The sequence below is a fragment of the Entelurus aequoreus genome, linkage group LG11 (assembly GCF_033978785.1).
Source record: "Entelurus aequoreus isolate RoL-2023_Sb linkage group LG11, RoL_Eaeq_v1.1, whole genome shotgun sequence".
Classification (NCBI taxonomy): Eukaryota; Metazoa; Chordata; class Actinopteri; order Syngnathiformes; family Syngnathidae; genus Entelurus; species Entelurus aequoreus.
Window position 1 is genome coordinate 16,680,822 of NC_084741.1, and position 18,042 is coordinate 16,698,863.

Below are 18,042 nucleotides of genomic sequence, written 5' to 3' on the forward strand. Positions count from 1 at the left end.
AGTTTAACACAACATTTCAGATCGTGTCCCCTAATTTCACATTTCATGAGATTAGTTGGGCAAAGTTGCATGCAGGGCTTGTTGGTCTAGTCGTATGATTCTCGCTTCGGGTGCGGGAGGTCCCGGGTTCAATTCCCGGACAAGCCCTTACGTATTTAAGTCCAATTTTTAATCATAACTTTCTTCCTCGTACACACAATGTTTTCAATCATCACACACTCAAGGGATCAATAACAGTGGTACCTAAATGTATGACCACAGTTTGTTCTAGGACTGAGCTGGTAACCCTTAGTTCATCTATGTATGAAAATGTCAGTGAAAGTAAATATGTGTTAAAAGTGCAATAAGGTAACCAATATTTAAATTCAGTCCCCTATTAACACTCAAGGGATCAATGACAATCTATCAATTCCCAATACCCAACTCTCTCGTTTGAGTCACACATTAAGAGTATTACTAAAACGGCCTTCTTTCATCTCCGTAACATTATTCATGCGTTCGTTACGTCTCGTCTCGATTACTGTAACGTATTATTTTCGGGTCTCCCTATGTCTAGCATTAAAAGATTACAGTTGGTACAAAATGCGGCTGCTAGACTTTTGACAAGAACAAGAAAGTTTGATCATATTACGCCTATACTGTATATATCTTTATATACATATATACCTTTATATACGCCTATACTGACTCAGCTGCACTGGCTTCCTGTGCACTTAAGATGAGACTTTAAGGTTTTACTACTTACGTATAAAATACTACACGGTCAAGCTCCAACCTATCTTGCTGATTGTATTGTACTATATGTCCCGACAAGAAATCTGCGTTCAAAGAAGTCCGGCTTAATAGTGATTCCAAGAGCCCAAAAAAAGTCTGCGGGCTATAGAGTGTTTTCTATTGGGGCTCCAGTACTCTGGAATGCCCCCCTTGTAAAAGTTAGAGATGCTACCTCAGTAGAAGCATTTAAGTCCCATCTTAAAACTCATTTGTATACTCTAGCCTTTAAATAGACCCCCCTTTTTTAGACCAGTTGATCTGCCGTTTTCTTTTCTCCTCTGCCCCCTCGCTGGGTTATTCCAGTTCCGGTGACCATCGATGAGGTGCTGGCTGTCCAGAGTTGAGACCCGGGGTGGACCGCACGCCTGTGCATCGGTTGGGGACATCTCTGCGCTACTGACCTGTCTCCGCTCGGGATGGTCTCCTGCTGGCCACACTACGGACTGGACTCTCACTGTTATGTTAGATCCACGAGGGACTGTACTTAGAGGGGGGGTTACCCACATATGCGATCCTCCCCACGGTTTCTCATAGTCATTCACATCGACGTCCCTTGTGTGGGCTCTGTGCCGAGGATGTCGTTGTGGCTTGTGCAGCCCTTTGAGACTTTTGTGATTCAGGGCTATATAAATAAACATTGATTGATTGATTGATTGATCAATTCAAATCAAGTACTGTGTACTGTAGGATCACGTTGTTTTACATGTATATTTACAGGTTCCATGGTGTAATGGTTAGCACTATGGACTCTGAATCCAGTGATCCAAGTTCAAGTCTTGGTGGAACCTTCTTGTAACATTACAGTGATTCATGTTCAATATGACTGCCTCTTAAATATTTTTTGCATGAAAAAGGAAGTGAATCTAAATTTGACTCAAAAGTACAATGTTGTCGCCCATTTTCAAATTGTACTCTTATATGTTTATAAGTCTTGTTTTTAGTCACAACTTTTTCCCTCGTACACACAGTTGTCTTTACATTTGTGACTTTAAACTTGATTTTAAACTTTTACCTACATTTTCCATATATCACACACTCAAGAGATTAAAAAAAACCTCTGAAATAAATACAGTTGTGTCTCAACTTACGAGCTCTATTTGTTCTAGGACTGAGGTCGTTAACCCTCAGTTTATTTATGCATGAAAATGGTAGTCAATCAAAATATGTGTTAAAATTTCAATTTCAAAAAGTGTCGTCTATTAAAATATTTTATTTTTTAAAAATGTTTGCCGCTTTATTTTACAGGACTTGTTGGTCTAGTTGTATGATTCTCACTTCGGGTGCTATATTCAAGCAAATATTTCCCTCGTACACACAGTTGTTGTTACATTTGTGACTTTAGACTTGATTTTAAATTTTTTTTCGGATGTCACACATTTAAGGGATCCATAAAAATCCATCAAAGAAATTACAGTTGTAATACTGAACAATTTTCCACTTCAATAGTGCAAGTTGGTTCCACCAAGACTTGAACTTGGATCACTGGATTCAAAGTCCAGAGTGCTAACCATTACACCATGAAACCTGTATAAATACCCAAATGATCCTGTAGTAAAGAGTACTTGTTTGGATATAACAGATTTTGTTTGATATTTTTTCATGAAAATGGTAGTAAATTAAATTGTTGGTTAAAAGTTTAACACAAAATTTCAGATTGTGTCCCCCAATTTCACATTTCATGAGATTAGTTGGGCAATGCTGATTGCAGGGCTTGTTGGTCTAGTCGTATGATTCTCGCTTCGGGTGCGAGAGGTCCCGGGTTCAATTCCCGGACAAGCCCTCGTGTAGTTAAGTCCAATTTTTAATCATAACTTTCTTCCTCATACGCACAATGTTTTCAAACATCACACACTCAAGGGATCAATAACAGCGGTACCTAAATGTATGACCACAGTTTGTTCTAGGACTGAGCTGGTAATCCTTAGTTCATCTATGTATGAAAATGTCAGTGAATCTAAATATATGTTAAAAGTGCAATAAGGTAACTGAGCTTCAGATTATGTCCTCCATTGAAACCTCACATGTCATGAGATTTGTTAATAAGTCTTGTTCCAGGACTTCTTGGTCAGGGTGTGAGAGATGGCCTGGGTTCAAATCTTGGACAAGCTCTTTTGTGTTTGAGTCCTGTTGTCATTACGTTTTCCTAATACACAATTGTCATTACATTTGTGACTTCAGATATGATGGTGACCATTTTTTAAACATCACACACTCAAGGGATCCATAAATATCTGTCAATTCCTAAATTGCCACATAAGTACTGTAAGTTGGTTCCACCAAGACTTGAACTTGGATCACTGGATTCAAAGTCCAGAGTGCTAACCATTACACCATGGAACCTGTATATACTCAGCTAAAAAAAAAAGATCCAACATTAAACAGTATTGATGACATTTAATAGATTCTCATTGACACCTTGATACGATCGATTACTTGTCTCTGGCCCCCTGCCTGCGAGAGGCAATGATGAGAGGTATTGCAGATTATTCTCACTTAACAAGTGGCTAACTAGTTTATGTAGAGAACAGGGACTAACATTTATTGATGATTGGCCCTCTTTCTGGGGCAAACCGGGTTTGCTGATGAGGGACCTCCTTCACTCTAACCCGGAAGGCACCATCACTCTATCTAGCAACATAGATTACTGGTTAAATCACACTTGACTAACTACACTAGAGCAAGCTCGGACACAGGCAATTACAGTGTCTGTTAGTCCGGGTGAGGAGTCAGTTACAGTAAGATAGAACTAACCAGCACTAGACTGGAAAATTCCTACGCACATAGCATTTCTCTTAGAATAATACATAACTCATATAATGTTTTTTCTGTAGTGACTGTGCCAGATGTGAACATGCATTCTACTGAGGTGGCAAATTATGACGCGTTCAATCGATCGCAACACCAAGCAAATAATCTCAAGATCCCCATCATATCAATTCCTAGATGTGATCGAAATTATTTAAGGCGTACTACTCAAAATAAACATAACATTATTAATATCACTATTAGTACTACAGTGGTGTCTAAACTTCTGACCACCGTTTGTTCTAGAACTGAGCTGGTAACCCTTAGTTCATCTAAGTAGGAAAATGTCATTGAATCTAAATATGTGTTAAAAGTGCAATAAGTTAACCGAGTTTCAGATTGTGTCCCCTATTAAAATCTCAGAATTCATGACTTTTGTTGGAAAGTCTTGTTCCACGGCTTGTTAAAATGAACATCCATTACATCCAATCAAATACTGTGTACTGTAGGATCACATTGTTTAACATGTACATTTACAGGTTCTGTGGTGTAATGGTTAGCACTCTGGACTCTGAATCCAGTGATCCAAGTTCAAGTCTTGGTGGAACCTTCTTGTAACATTACAGAGCTTAGTGGTTCACTAGGACCTCAATTTGAAAGTTGTTTGCATGAAAAAAACAGCACATCTTAATTTGGCCTAAAAGTACAATGTTGTAGTGCAGTTTCAAATTGTGCTCCTTTTATGTTTATAAGTCCTGTTTTTAGTCACAAATTATTCCTTAGTGCACAAAATTGTCGTTACATTTGTGACTTTAGAATTGATTTTGACCATTTTTTCAGACATCACACACTCAAGGGATCCATAAAAAAAATCTAATGAAGTACAGTATTATTACTGAGTACTGTACTACTTCACTTACTGCAAGTTGGTTCCACCAAGACTTGAACTTGGATCACTGGATTCAAAGTCCAGAGTACTAACCATTACACCATGGAACCTGCACTTTATACCAAATGATCCTGCAGTAAACAGTACTTGATTGGATTGTTTGACATTTTTTCATGAAAATGGTAGTAAATTAAAATGTTGCTTGAAAGTGTACCACAACATTTCAGATCGTGTCCCCTTATTTCACATTTTATGAGATTATTTGGGCAAACATGTATGCAGGGCTTGGTAGTCTAGTCGTATGATCCGCGCTTCGGGTGCGAGAGGTCCAGGGTTCAATTCCTGTACAAGCCTTTATTTTTATAAGTCCTATTTTCAATCATAACTTTCTTCCTCGTACACACAGTTGTCGTACATTCGTGACTTTAGACTTGATTTTAACATTTTTTTTCAAACATCACACACTCAAGGGATCAATAACAGCGGTACCTAAATGTATGACCACAGTTTGTTCTAGGACTGAGCTGGTAACCCTTAGTTCATCTATGTATGAAAATGTCAGTGAATCTAAATATGTGTTAAAAGTGCAATAAGGTAACCAAGTTCCAGATTGTGTCCCCTATTAAAATCTCACATTTCATGAAATTTGTTGGGAAATCATGTTTTAGGGGTTGGCATATTTATACATACAGTGATGGGCAGTAACACGCTACATGTAGTTAAGCTACGTAGCTCAACTACATTTTCCAGTAGCTTGGCGGTTACTCATCAAATCAAGCTTTTCTTGTAGCTTAGCTACTTTTAGACCCATGTAGCAAGGTAGCTTACATCAAAGCTACATAGAGAGAAGATGAGAGAGAGAACGTACGGAGAAAATACAATGACCTGGAAGATTGAGAACATCCATACATATGGAGAAAATCCACGATGATTGGCTAAGGTTAGGTTGAAACATTAGAGACGGGCCAATCAGAGGCAAGATAAACTCGTAAGCAAAATCATAACAGACATGCACTCATGTCACATGATGACGGGAGAGTCCGAGACAGAGGGATGCTTCAAGCTGACGACTCTTCAGCAGGTTAGATTTTTGACTGTGAACTTCATTTTGAACTTTTATATCCTTTTTTTCTGATATCACACACTCAAGTCCTATTTTTAGTCACAAATTGTTCCTTCTTAGACAACATTTTCGTTACATTTTTGACTTTAGAATTGATTTTGACCTTTTTTTCAGACATCACACACTCAAGGGATTCATAAAAAAACAATCTATTAAATAACAGTATTATTACTGAGTACCTTATTACCTCATTTACTGCAAGTTGGTTCCACCAAGACTTGAACTTGGATCACTGGATTCAAAGTCCAGAGTGCTAACCATTACACCATGGAACCTGTATAAAAATCCAAATGATCCTGCAGTAAACATTACTTGATTGGATATAACAGATTTTGTTTGACATTTTTTCATGAAAATTGTATTAAATTAAAATGTTGCTTAAAAGTTTACCACAAAATTTTAGATCGGGTCCTCTAATTTCACATTTCATGAGATTATTTAGTCAAACGTGTATGTAGGGCTTGTTGGTCTAGTCGTATGATTCTCGCTTCGGGTGCGAGAGGTCCCGGGTTCAATTCCCGGACAAGCCCTCATGTTTATAAGTCCTATTTACAATCATAACTTTCTTCCTCATACACACAGTTGTCGTACATTCGTGACTTTAGACTTGATTTTAACAATTTTTTCAAACATCACACACTCAAGGGATCAATAACAGTGGTACCTAAATTTATGACCACAGTTTGTTCTAGGACTGAGCTGGTAACCCTTAGTTCATCTATGTATGAACATGTCAGTGAATCTAAATATGTGTTAAAAGTGCAATAAGGTAACCAAGTTTCAGATTATGTCTTCCATTGAAACCTCACATGTCATGAGATTTGTTAATAAGTCTTGTTCCAGGACTTCTTGGTCAGGGTGTGAGAGATGGCCTGGGTTCAAATCTTGGACAAGCTCTTTTGTGTTTGAGTCCTGATTTCAGTCATTACTTTTCCCTCGTACACAATTGTCATTGAATTTGTGACTTCAGATTTGATTGTGACCATTTTTTTAAACATCACACACTTGAGGGATCAATAAGAATCTATCAACTCCTACATTACCACTTAAGTGCTGCAAATTGGTTCCACCAAGACTTGAACTTGGATCACTGGATTCAAAGTCCAGAGTGCTAACCATTACACCATGGAACCTGCATATCCTCAGCTAAAAGAAAGTGATCCAACATTAAACAGTATTGATGACATTTAATAGATTCTCATTGACACCTTGATACGATCGATAACTTGTCTCTGGCCCCCTGCCTGCGAGAGGCAATGATGAAAGATAAAGCAGATTATTCTCGCTTAACAAGTGGCTGGCTAGTTTATGTAGAAAACAGGGACTAAGGTTTATTGATAATTGGCCCTCCTTCTGGGGCAAACAGTTTTTGCTGATGAGGGACCTCCTTCACTCTAACCGGGAAGGCACCATCACTCTACCTAGGAACATAGATTACTGGTTAAGTCACACTTGACTAACTACACTAGAGCAAGCTCGGACACAGGCAATTACAGTGTCTGCTAGTCCGGGTGAGGAGTCAGTTAAGCTAGAACTAACCAGCACAAGACTGGAAAATTCCTACGCACATAGCATTTCTCTTAGAATAATACATAACTCATATAATGTTTTTTCTGTAGTGACTGTGCCAGAGGTGAACATGCATTCTACTGAGGTGGCAAATTATGATGCGTTCAATCGATCGCAACACCAAAAAAATAATCTCAAGATCCCCATCATATCAATTCCTAGATGTGATCAAAATTATTTAAGGCGTACTAAACAAAATAAACATAACATTATTAATATCACTATTAGTACTACAGTGGTGTCTAAACTTCTGACCACAGTTTGTTTTAGAACTGAGCTGGAAACCCTTAGTTCATCTAAGAATGAACATGTCAGTGAATCTAAATATGTGTTAAAGGCCTACTAAAAGCCACTACTACCGACCACGCAGTCTGATAGTTTATATATCAATGATGAAATTTTAACATTGCAACACATGCCAATACGGCCGGGTTAACTTATAAAGCATTTGATACAATTAATCATGATATTTTAATACAAAAATTAGAACGATATGGCATCAGAGGTTTGGTCTTGAACTGGGTAAGAAGCTATTTAACCAACAGGAAGCAATATGTGAAGATGGGTGAAGATATGTCAACACGGCTAGATATATCCTGTGGTGTGCCGCATGGATCAATACTGGGACCAAAATTGTTTAATCTTTATATAAACGACATTTGTAAAGTTACAAAGGACTTAAAGTTAGTTTTATTTGCAGATGATACAACTGCTTTCTGTTCAGGAGAGAACACACAGAAGATAATACAAATATTAACAGAAGAAATGAACAAATTAAAAAGATGGTTTGACAAAAACAGACTATCTTTGAATCTCAGTAAAACTAAAATAATGCTATTTGGTAATAGTAGGAAAGAGCATCATACGCAAATACAAATAGACGGAGTAGACATCGAAAGGGTAAAAGAAACCAGATTTTTGGGAGTATTAATAGATGATAAAATGAACTGGAAATCTCATATACAAAACATGCAACATAAGGTAGCAAAAAACATTTCAATAATGAATAAAACAAAACACGTCCTGGGCCAAAAATCACTTCATATTCTCTACTGCTCACCAGTGTTACCATATCTGAGTTATTGTGCAGAAATATGGGGAAATAACTACAAATGTGCGCTACATTCGTTAACCATGTTACAAAAAAGATCAGTTAGAATAATACATAATGTTGGATATAGAGAACATACAAACCCTTTATTTTTATTAAGTCAAAAATATTAAAGTTTGGTGATTTGGTAAAATTGCAAACAGCTAAAATGATGTACAAAGCAATCTATAACCTGCTACCAAAGAATGTACAACATTTCTTCTCAACTAAAGAGGAGAAATATAACCTTAGAGGAAAAAATAATTTAAAACATTTATATGCACGTACAACACTTAAAACTTTTAGCATAACAGTATGTGGAATTAAACTATGGAATGGATTAAGTAAAGAAGTTAAAAATTGTACTGACATGATCCAGTTTAGGAGGTTGTTTAAATTAATAGTGCTTACAAAGTACAAAGAAGAAGAATTATGAGAAAAACTTCCAACCTTATTGAAAATATTCTTCATCTCAGTATGTTAATAATGACTGAATTTATTAATTACATATTACAAACTGTTGTATATACTAATTCATAGATGTTATTTTATTATATAAAAAGGTCAGTAAATGATTTTATATAATTGTAAACGCTTTGAAGTGGGAAAGGGGTAGGATTAAATAAGCTTTGCTTCTTCCTACTCCTTTTCGGGCATGATGTAAATGAAATGATATGAAATTGTGTGATGTATTATGATGTAAATGTGTTCATGTTCGAAATAAACTAAAAGACAGAAAGAAAGAAAGAAAGTGCAATTTTAAATTTCCCGGCAAACTTCGGCTGAAAACATTTCGATATGATGACGTTTGCGCGTGACGTCAACGGTTGAAGCGGAAGTATTCCGAGCCCATTGAATCCAATACAAAAAGCTCTGTTTTCATATCAAAATTCCACAGTATTTTGGACATCTGTGTTGGTGAATCTTTAGCAATTTGTTTAATGAACAATGGAGACTGCAAAAGAAGAAAATTGTAGGTGGGATCGGACTACAGCTACACAACCAGGAGGACTTTGAGGATAGCAGACGCGCTAGCCGAACGACCTCACCATGACTTCCTCCGTCTCCGGACCGCCGACCGCATCGGTGATCGGGTGAAGTCCTTCATCGTACCGTCGATCGCTGGAACGCAGGTGAGCACGAGTCGTGATGAGCAGATGAGAGCTGGCGTAGGTGCAGAGCTAATGTTTTTAGCATAGCTCTGTCGAGGTTCCGTAGCTAAGTTAGCTTCAATGGCGTCGTTAGCAACAGCATTGCTAGGCTTCGCCAAGCTGGAAAGCATTAACCGTGTAGTTACATGTCCAGAGTTTGGTAGTATTGTTGATCTTCTGTCTATCCTTCCAGTCAGGGACTTATTTGTTTTGTTTCTATATGCAGTTAAGCCGGATGCTATCACGTTAGCTCCGTAGCTAAAGAGCTTCGTCGATGTATTGTCGTGGAGATAAAAGTCACTGTGAATATCCATTTCGTGTTCTCAACTTTCATTTTCAAGAGGATATAGTATCCGAGGTGGTTTAAATTACAAATCCGTGATCCACAATAGAAAAAGGAGAGAGTGTGGAATCAAATGAGCCAGCTTGAACCTAAGTTACGGTCAGAGCGAAAAAAGATACGTTCTGCACTGCACGCTAGTCCTTCACTTTCACGTTCCTCATCCACAAATCTTTCATCCTCGCTCAAATTAATGGGGTAATCGTCGCTTTCTCGGTCCGAATCTCTCTCGCTGCTGGTGTAAACAATAGGAAAATGTGAGCAGCCCTTCAACCTGTGACGTCACGCTACTTCTGGTACAGGCAAGGCTTTTTTTTTTATCAGCGACCAAAAGTTGCGAACTTTATCGTCGTTGTTCTATACTAAATCCTTTCAGCAAAAATATGTCAATATCGCGAAATGATCAAGTATGACACATAGAATGGATCTGCTATCCCCGTTTAAATAAAAAAAAATCATTTCAGTAGGCCTTTAAAATTGCAATAATGTAACTGAGTTTCAGATTGTGTCTCCTATTAAAATCTCAGAATTCATGAGTTTTGTTGGAAAGTCTTGTTCCACGAATTGTTAAAATGAACATCCATTAAATCCAATCAAGTACTGTGTACTGCAGGATAACTTCGTTTTAAGTTGGCTAAGCAGGTTCCATGTTGTAATGGTTAGCACTCTGGACTCTGAAACCAGTAATCCAAGTTCAAGTCTTGGTGGAACCTTCTTGTAACATTAGAGAGTTTAGTGGTTCACTATGACCTCCATTTGAAAGTTATTTACATGAAAAAAAAACAGTGCATCTTAATTTGGCCTAAAAGTACAATGTTGTAGTGCAGTTTCCTTTTATGTTTATAAGTCCTGTTTTTAGTCACAAATTGTTCCTTGTGACTTTAGAATTGATTTTGACCATTTTTTCAGACATCACACACTCAAGGGATTTATTAAAAAAATCTGATGAAGTACAGTATTATTACTGAGTACTGTATTACTTAATTTACAGCAAATTGGTCCCACCAAGACTTGAACTTGGATCACTGGATTCAAAGTCCAGAGTGCTAACCATTACACCATGGAACCTGTATAGGGATCCAAATGATCCTGCAGTAAAGAGTACTTGATTGGATATAACAGATTTTGTTTGACATTTTTTCATGAAAATGGTAGTAAATTAAAATGTTGGTTAAAAGTTTACCACAAAATTTCAGATCGTGTCCCCTAATTTCACATTTCATGAGATTATTTGGGCAAGCATGTATGCAGGGCTTGTTGGTCTAGTCGTATGATTCTCGCTTTGGGTGCGAGAGGTCCTGGGTTCAATTCCCGGACAAGCCCTCATGTTTATAAGTCTTATTTTAATCATAACTATATTCCTCGTACACACAGTTGTCGCACATTCGATTTTAACAATTTTTCAAACATCACACATTCAAGGGATCAATAACAGTGGTACCTAAATTTATGACCACAGTTTTTTCTAGGACTGAGCTGGTAACCCTTAGTTCATCCAAGTATGAAAATGTCAGTGAATCTAAATATGTGTTAAAAGTGCAATAAGGTAACCAAGTTTCAGATTATGTCTTCCATTGAAACCTCACGTCATGAGATTTGTTAATAAGTCTTGTTCCAGGACTTCTTGGTCAGGGTGTGAGAGATGGCCTGGGTTCAAATCTTGGACAAGCTCTTTTGTGTTTGAGTCCTGATTTCAGTCATTACTTTTCCCTCGTACACAATTGTCATTAAATTTGTGACTTCAGATTTCGATTGTGACCATTTTTTTTAAACATCACACACTTGAGGGATCAATAAGAATCTATCAACTCCTACATTGCCACTTAAGTACTGCAAGTTGGTTCCACCAAGACTTGAACTTGGATCACTGGATTCAAAGTCCAGAGTGCTAACCATTACACCATGGAACCTGTATATCCTCAGCTAAAAGAAAGTGATCCAACATTAAACAGTATATACTAATTCATAGATGTTATTTTATTATATAAAAAGGTCAGTAAATGATTTTATATAATTGTAAACGCTTTGAAGTGGGAAAGGGGTAGGATTAAATAAGCTTTGCTTCTTCCTACTCCTTTTCGGGCATGATGTAAATGAAATGATATGAAATTGTGTGATGTATTATGATGTAAATGTGTTCATGTTCGAAATAAACTAAAAGAAAGAAAGAAAGAAAGAAAGAAAGAAAGAAAGAAAGTGCAATTTTAAATTTCCCAGCAAACTTCGGCTGAAAACATTTCGATATGATGACGTTTGCGCGTGACGTCAACGGTTGAAGCGGAAGTATTCGGAGCCCATTGAATCCAATACAAAAAGCTCTGTTTTCATATCAAAATTCCACAGTATTTTGGACATCTGTGTTGGTGAATCTTTAGCAATTTGTTTAATGAACAATGGAGACTGCAAAGAAGAAAGTTGTAGGTGGGATCGGACTACAGCTACACAACCAGGAGGACTTTGAGGATAGCAGACGCGCTAGCCGAACGACCTCACCATGACTTCCTCCGTCTCCGGACCGCCGACCGCATCGGTGATCGGGTGAAGTCCTTCATCGTACCGTCGATCGCTGGAACGCAAGTGAGCACGAGTCGTGATGAGCAGATGAGAGCTGGCGTAGGTGCATAGCTAATGTTTTTAGCATAGCTCTGTCGAGGTTCCGTAGCTAAGTTAGCTTCAATGGCGTCGTTAGCAACAGCATTGCTAGGCTTCGCCAAGCTGGAAAGCATTAACCGTGTAGTTACATGTCCAGAGTTTGGTAGTATTGTTGATCTTCTGATTGAGAGTACTTGATTGGATATAACAGATTTTGTTTGACATTTTTTCATGAAAATGGTAGTAAGTTAAAATGTTGGTTAAAAGTTTACCACAAAATTTCAGATCGTGTCCCCTAATTTCACATTTCATGGGATTATTTGGGCAAGCATGTATGCAGGGCTTGTTGGTCTAGTCGTATGATTCTCGCTTTGGGTGCGAGAGGTCCCGGGTTCAATTCCCGGATAAGCCCTCATGTTTATAAGTCTTATTTTAATCATAACTATCTTCCTCGTACACACAGTTGTCGCACATTCGATTTTAACAATTTTTTCAAACATCACACACTCAAGGGATCAATAACAGTGGTACCTCAATTTATGACCACAGTTTGTTCTAGGACTGAGCTGGTAACCCTTAGTTCATCCAAGTATGAACATGTCATTGAATCTAAATATGTGTTAAAAGTGCAATAAGGTAACCCAGTTTCAGATTGTGTCGCCTATTAAAATCTCACATTTCATGAAATTTGTTGGGAAATCATGTTTCAGGGGTTGGCATATATATATATATATATATATATATATATATATATATATATATATATATATATATATATATATATATATATATATATATATATATATATATATATATATATATATATATATATATATATATATATATATATATATATATATATATATATATATATATATATATATATATATATATGCATGCAGTGATGGGCAGTAACAAGCTACATGTAGTTGAGCTACGTAGCACAACTACATTTTCCAGTAGCTTGGCGGTTACTTAGCAAATTATTTTTGCAAGTAGCTTTTCCTGTTGCTTAGCTACTTTTAGACCCATGTAGCGAGGTAGCTTACATCAAAGCTACATTGAGAAGATGAGAGAGAGAACGTACAGAGAAAATACAATAACCTGGATGATTGAGAACATCCATACATATGGAGAAAATCTATGATGATTGGCTAAGGTTAGGTTGAAACATTAGAGACGGGCCAATCAGAGGCAAGATAAACTCGTAAGCAAAATCATAACAGACATGCACTCATGTCACATGACGACGAGAGAGTCCGAGACAGAGGGACGCTTCAAGCTGACGACTCTCCCGCAGGTTAGATTTTTGACTGTGAACTTAATTTTGAACTTTTATATCCTTTTTTTCAGACATCACACACTCAAGGGATCAATGACAATCTATCAAAAGTCTTGTTCCATATAAGTTTATCAACTCCTAAGTTGCCACTTAAGTACTGGAAGTTGGTTCCACCAAGACTTGAACTTGGATCACTGGATTCAAAGTCCAGAGTGCTAACCATTATAACATGGAACCTGTATAATAACCCAAATGATCCTGCAGTAAAGAGTAGTTGATTGGATATAACAGATTTTGTTTGACATTTTTCCATAAAAATGGTAGTAAATTAAAATGTTGCCTAAAAGTTGACCACCTTTTTTAAGGAGCGCCGTAAGTGGCTGATCCGTTGGCGGTCCCGTCTTGTCCCCTTGTAACGTATGTCTGCTCTTAGTGGGAAAGATTTGATATGTTTTTATTGATCTTTTGGGTGTGTGAGGTCTGAAAAAATGGTCAAAATCAATTCTAAAGTCACAAATGTAATGACAATTTGTGACCAAAAACATGTAAGGAGCACAATTTGAAACCGGACTACTGTACTTTTAGGCAAAAAACTTTCAAACGGAGGTCATACTGAACACTAAGCACGCTAATGTGACAAGAAGGTTCCACCAAGACTTGAACTTGGATCACTGGATTCAGAGTCCAGAGTGCTAACCATTACACCATGGAACCTGTAAATGTACATGTAAAACAATGTGATCCTACAGTACACAGTACTTGATTTGATTTGATAGATTGTCATTGATCCCTTGAGTGTGTGCTGAAAACAGGACTTAAAAACTTTGGCGTTTGTCCAGGATTTCAACACAGGGCGTCTCTCACCCTGTGTGAGAATCCTATGACGAGAACAAAAAGCCTTACCAACAAAACTCATGCAATCTGACATTTTAATAGGGGACTGAATTTAAATTTTGGATATCTTATTGCACTTTTAACACATATTTAGATTCACTGACATTTTCATACATAGATGAACTAAGAGTTACCAGCTCAGTCCTAGAACAAACTGTGGTCATACAGTAGGTAACACTGTTATTGATCCCTTGAGTGGTTGTTGTTTGAAAACATTGTGTGTAAGAGGAAGAAAGTCATGTTTAAAAATTGGACTGAAATACACAAGGGCTTGTCCGGGAATTGAACCCGGGACCTCTCGCACCCGAAGCGAGAATCATACGACTAGACCAACAAGCCCTGCATCAGCATTGCCCAACTAAGCTCATGAAATGTGAAATTAGGGGACGCGATCTGAAATGTTGTGTTAAACTTTTAACCAACATTTTAATGTATTACCATTTTCATTAAAAAATGTCAAACAAAATCTGTTATATCCAATCAAGTACTCTTTACTGCAGGATCATTTGGATTCTTATACAGGTTCCATGGTGTAATGGTTAGCACTCTGGACTTTGAATCCAGTGATCCAAGTTCAAGTCTTGGTGGAACCAACTTGCAGTGTTGAAGTGGCAAATTGTTCAGTAATACCACTGTAATTACTTTGATAGATTTTTATGGATCCCTTAAATGTGTAATGTCTGAGAAAATTTTCAAAATCAAGTCTAAAGTCACAAATGTAACAACAACTGTGTGTACGAGGGAAATATTTGATTGAATATAGCACCCGAAGTGAGAATCATACTACTAGACCAACAAGTCCTGTAAAATAATGTGGCAAAAATAAAATTAAATGTTTTAATAGATGACACTAATTGAAACTGTATTTTTAACACATATTTGGATTGACTACCATTTTCATGCATGAATAAACTGAGGGTTTACGACCTCAGTCCTAGAGCAAATAGAGCTCGTAAGTTGAGACACAACTGTATTTATTTCAGAGGTTTTTATTGATCTCTTGAGTGTGTGATGTATGGAATATTAAGGGAAAAGTTTAACATCGAGTTTAAAAGTCACACATATAAAGACAACTGTGTGTAGAGGGAAAAAGTTATGAACAAAAACATGACTCATAAACATATAAGGGACACAATTTTCACAGAAATGTAATTTATTTGCATTTTTCATGTAACCACTAATCAAATGGAGGTCATACTGAACACTAATCACTCTAATGTGACATGAAGGTTCCACCAAGAGTTGAACTTGGATCACTGGATTCAGAGTCCAGAGTGCTAACCATTACACCATGGAACCTGTAAATGTACATGTAAAACAATGTGATCCTACAGTACACAGTACTTGATTTGATTTGATAGATTGTCATTGATCCCTTGAGTGTGTGATGTCTGAAAACAGAACTTAAAGACTTCGGCGTTTGTCCAGGATTTCAACACAGGGCGTCTCTCACCTTGTGCGAGAATCCTATGACGAGAACAAAAAGCCTTTCCAACAAAACTCATGCAATCTGGCAGTTTAATAGGGGACTGAATTTAAATCTTGGTTACCTTATTGCACTTTTAACACATATTTAGATTCACTGACATTTTCATACATAGATGAATTAAGGGTTACCAGCTCAGTCCTAGAACAAACTGTGGTCATACATTTAGGTAACACTGTATTTGATCCCTTGAGTGGTTGTTGTTTGAAAACATTGTTAAAATCAAGTCTAAAGTCACAAATGTAACGACAACTTTGTGTACGAGGAATAAAGTTGTGATTAAAAATTTGACTTACAGTTTTTTTCCATCGCTAAGAAGCGCTTACCTATACTTAAAATACTTTTACTAAACTCTTAACACAGACTTACACCTACAAAACACAATTGGCCAAATAGATCATTTTTTTCTCAAAAGCACATTTTGTTAACTATATACTAACTCTTCATTTCAAAATAGAAGACATCTTTCTCTGCACACATTACAGTAATAACGTAAGGGCTTATCCGGGAATTGAACCCTGGACCTCTCGCACCCGAAGCGAGAATCATACGACTAGATCAACAAGCCCTGCATACTTGCTTGCCCAACTAATCTCATGAAATGTGAAATTAGGGAATACGATCTGAAATTTTGTGGTAAACTTTTAACCAACATTTTAATTTACTACCATTTTCATGAAAAAATGTCAAACAAAATCTGTTATATCAAATCAAGTACTCTTTACTGCAGGATCATTTGGTTATTATACAGGTTCCATGGTGTAATGGTTAGCACTCTGGACTTTGAATCCAGTGATCCAAGTTCAAGTCTTGGTGGAACCAACTTGCACTATTGAAGAGGCAAATTGATTAGTAATACCACTGTAATTCCTTTGGTAGATTTTTATGGATCCCTTAAATGTGTGATGCCTGAAAGATTTTTCAAACTCAAGTCTAAAGTCACAAATGTAACAACAACTGTGTGTACGAGGGAAATATTTGATTGAATATAGCACCTGAAGTGAGAATCATACGACTAGACCAACAAGCTCTGTAAAATAATGTGGCGAACATCTTTAAAAAATACAATATTTTGATAGAAGACACTATTTGAAATCGTGCTTTTAACACATATTTTGATTGACTACCATTTTCATGCATAAATATACTGAGGGTTTACGACCTCAGTCCTAGAACAAATAGAGCTCGTAAGTTGAGACACAACTGTATTTATTTCAGAGATCTTTATTGATCTCTTGAGTGTGTGATGTATGGAATATTAAGGGAAAAGTTTGAAATCAAGTTTAAAATCACACATAAAAAGACAACTGTGTGTAAAAGGGAAAAAGTTAGGAATAAAAACATGACTCATAAACATATAAGGGACACAATCTGAAAATGGACAAGAAACTATTTTTCACAGAAATGTAATTTATTTGCATTCTTCATGTAACCACTAATCAAATGAAGGTCATACTGAACACTAATCACTCTAATGTTACAAGAAGGTTCCACTGGATTCAGAGTCCAGAGTGCTAACCATTACACCATGGAACCTGTAAATATACATGTAAAAGAAAGTGATCCAACAGTAAACAGTATTGATGAAATTTGATTAGATCTCATTGATACCTTGAGTGTAAGTTGTCAGGAAAATGGAGGGAAACGTTTAAATCAAGTCTAAAGTAAAAAAAGACAAGACTTGTGACTGTGTGTACGAGGGGAAAAGTCATGACTGAAAACAGGAATTATAAACACAAGTGCTCGTCCAAGTTTAACAAACCCTGCAACATGATTACCCAACAAATCTCATACAATGTGAGATTTTAATAGGAGACACAATCTGAAATTTTGTCACACTTTTAACCAACATGTTTAAATGCCCTTTTATTAATTCATTTATGAAAAAGGCAGTGAATCTAAATTTGGGTTAAAAGTGCAAAGTTTTAGCCCAGTTTCAGATTGTGTCCCCTATATGTTCATAAGTCCTGTTTTCAATCATGGATTTGTCCCTCGTACACACACTTGTTGTTATTTTTGTGACTTTAGACTTGGTTTTGTACTTTTATTTCACTTTTCCAGAGGGCACATAATCAAGGGATCAATGAAAATCTACAAAATCAAATAC

The 18,042-nt window shown here is 36.8% G+C and overlaps 18 non-coding genes across 18 annotated transcripts; 7 read left to right on the top strand and 11 right to left on the bottom strand.

The window, feature by feature from the left end:
- The first annotated feature begins 75 nt into the window (after nt 1-75).
- trnap-cgg (transfer RNA proline (anticodon CGG)) lies at nt 76-147 on the top strand. Its single transcript has one exon. It is a non-coding gene; the product is annotated as a tRNA-Pro (tRNA).
- A 2,080-nt stretch (nt 148-2,227) lies between these two features.
- On the bottom strand, nt 2,228-2,299 carry trnaq-uug (transfer RNA glutamine (anticodon UUG)). The gene has a single exon. It is a non-coding gene; the product is annotated as a tRNA-Gln (tRNA).
- Nucleotides 2,300-2,482: 183 nt separating this feature from the next.
- On the top strand, nt 2,483-2,554 carry trnap-cgg (transfer RNA proline (anticodon CGG)). Its single transcript has one exon. It is a non-coding gene; the product is annotated as a tRNA-Pro (tRNA).
- Nucleotides 2,555-3,042: 488 nt separating this feature from the next.
- Nucleotides 3,043-3,114, bottom strand: trnaq-uug (transfer RNA glutamine (anticodon UUG)). The gene has a single exon. It is a non-coding gene; the product is annotated as a tRNA-Gln (tRNA).
- A 1,332-nt stretch (nt 3,115-4,446) lies between these two features.
- Nucleotides 4,447-4,518, bottom strand: trnaq-uug (transfer RNA glutamine (anticodon UUG)). The gene has a single exon. It is a non-coding gene; the product is annotated as a tRNA-Gln (tRNA).
- A 1,216-nt stretch (nt 4,519-5,734) lies between these two features.
- On the bottom strand, nt 5,735-5,806 carry trnaq-uug (transfer RNA glutamine (anticodon UUG)). The gene has a single exon. It is a non-coding gene; the product is annotated as a tRNA-Gln (tRNA).
- A 183-nt stretch (nt 5,807-5,989) lies between these two features.
- trnap-cgg (transfer RNA proline (anticodon CGG)) lies at nt 5,990-6,061 on the top strand. Its single transcript has one exon. It is a non-coding gene; the product is annotated as a tRNA-Pro (tRNA).
- A 531-nt stretch (nt 6,062-6,592) lies between these two features.
- Nucleotides 6,593-6,664, bottom strand: trnaq-uug (transfer RNA glutamine (anticodon UUG)). Its single transcript has one exon. It is a non-coding gene; the product is annotated as a tRNA-Gln (tRNA).
- Nucleotides 6,665-10,677: 4,013 nt separating this feature from the next.
- trnaq-uug (transfer RNA glutamine (anticodon UUG)) lies at nt 10,678-10,749 on the bottom strand. The gene has a single exon. It is a non-coding gene; the product is annotated as a tRNA-Gln (tRNA).
- A 183-nt stretch (nt 10,750-10,932) lies between these two features.
- On the top strand, nt 10,933-11,004 carry trnap-ugg (transfer RNA proline (anticodon UGG)). Its single transcript has one exon. It is a non-coding gene; the product is annotated as a tRNA-Pro (tRNA).
- A 515-nt stretch (nt 11,005-11,519) lies between these two features.
- Nucleotides 11,520-11,591, bottom strand: trnaq-uug (transfer RNA glutamine (anticodon UUG)). The gene has a single exon. It is a non-coding gene; the product is annotated as a tRNA-Gln (tRNA).
- A 1,022-nt stretch (nt 11,592-12,613) lies between these two features.
- On the top strand, nt 12,614-12,685 carry trnap-ugg (transfer RNA proline (anticodon UGG)). The gene has a single exon. It is a non-coding gene; the product is annotated as a tRNA-Pro (tRNA).
- Nucleotides 12,686-13,720: 1,035 nt separating this feature from the next.
- trnaq-uug (transfer RNA glutamine (anticodon UUG)) lies at nt 13,721-13,792 on the bottom strand. Its single transcript has one exon. It is a non-coding gene; the product is annotated as a tRNA-Gln (tRNA).
- Nucleotides 13,793-14,197: 405 nt separating this feature from the next.
- On the bottom strand, nt 14,198-14,269 carry trnaq-cug (transfer RNA glutamine (anticodon CUG)). Its single transcript has one exon. It is a non-coding gene; the product is annotated as a tRNA-Gln (tRNA).
- A 447-nt stretch (nt 14,270-14,716) lies between these two features.
- Nucleotides 14,717-14,788, bottom strand: trnap-cgg (transfer RNA proline (anticodon CGG)). Its single transcript has one exon. It is a non-coding gene; the product is annotated as a tRNA-Pro (tRNA).
- Nucleotides 14,789-14,970: 182 nt separating this feature from the next.
- On the top strand, nt 14,971-15,042 carry trnaq-uug (transfer RNA glutamine (anticodon UUG)). The gene has a single exon. It is a non-coding gene; the product is annotated as a tRNA-Gln (tRNA).
- Nucleotides 15,043-16,431: 1,389 nt separating this feature from the next.
- trnap-cgg (transfer RNA proline (anticodon CGG)) lies at nt 16,432-16,503 on the bottom strand. The gene has a single exon. It is a non-coding gene; the product is annotated as a tRNA-Pro (tRNA).
- A 182-nt stretch (nt 16,504-16,685) lies between these two features.
- trnaq-uug (transfer RNA glutamine (anticodon UUG)) lies at nt 16,686-16,757 on the top strand. Its single transcript has one exon. It is a non-coding gene; the product is annotated as a tRNA-Gln (tRNA).
- Nucleotides 16,758-18,042: the final 1,285 nt, after the last annotated feature.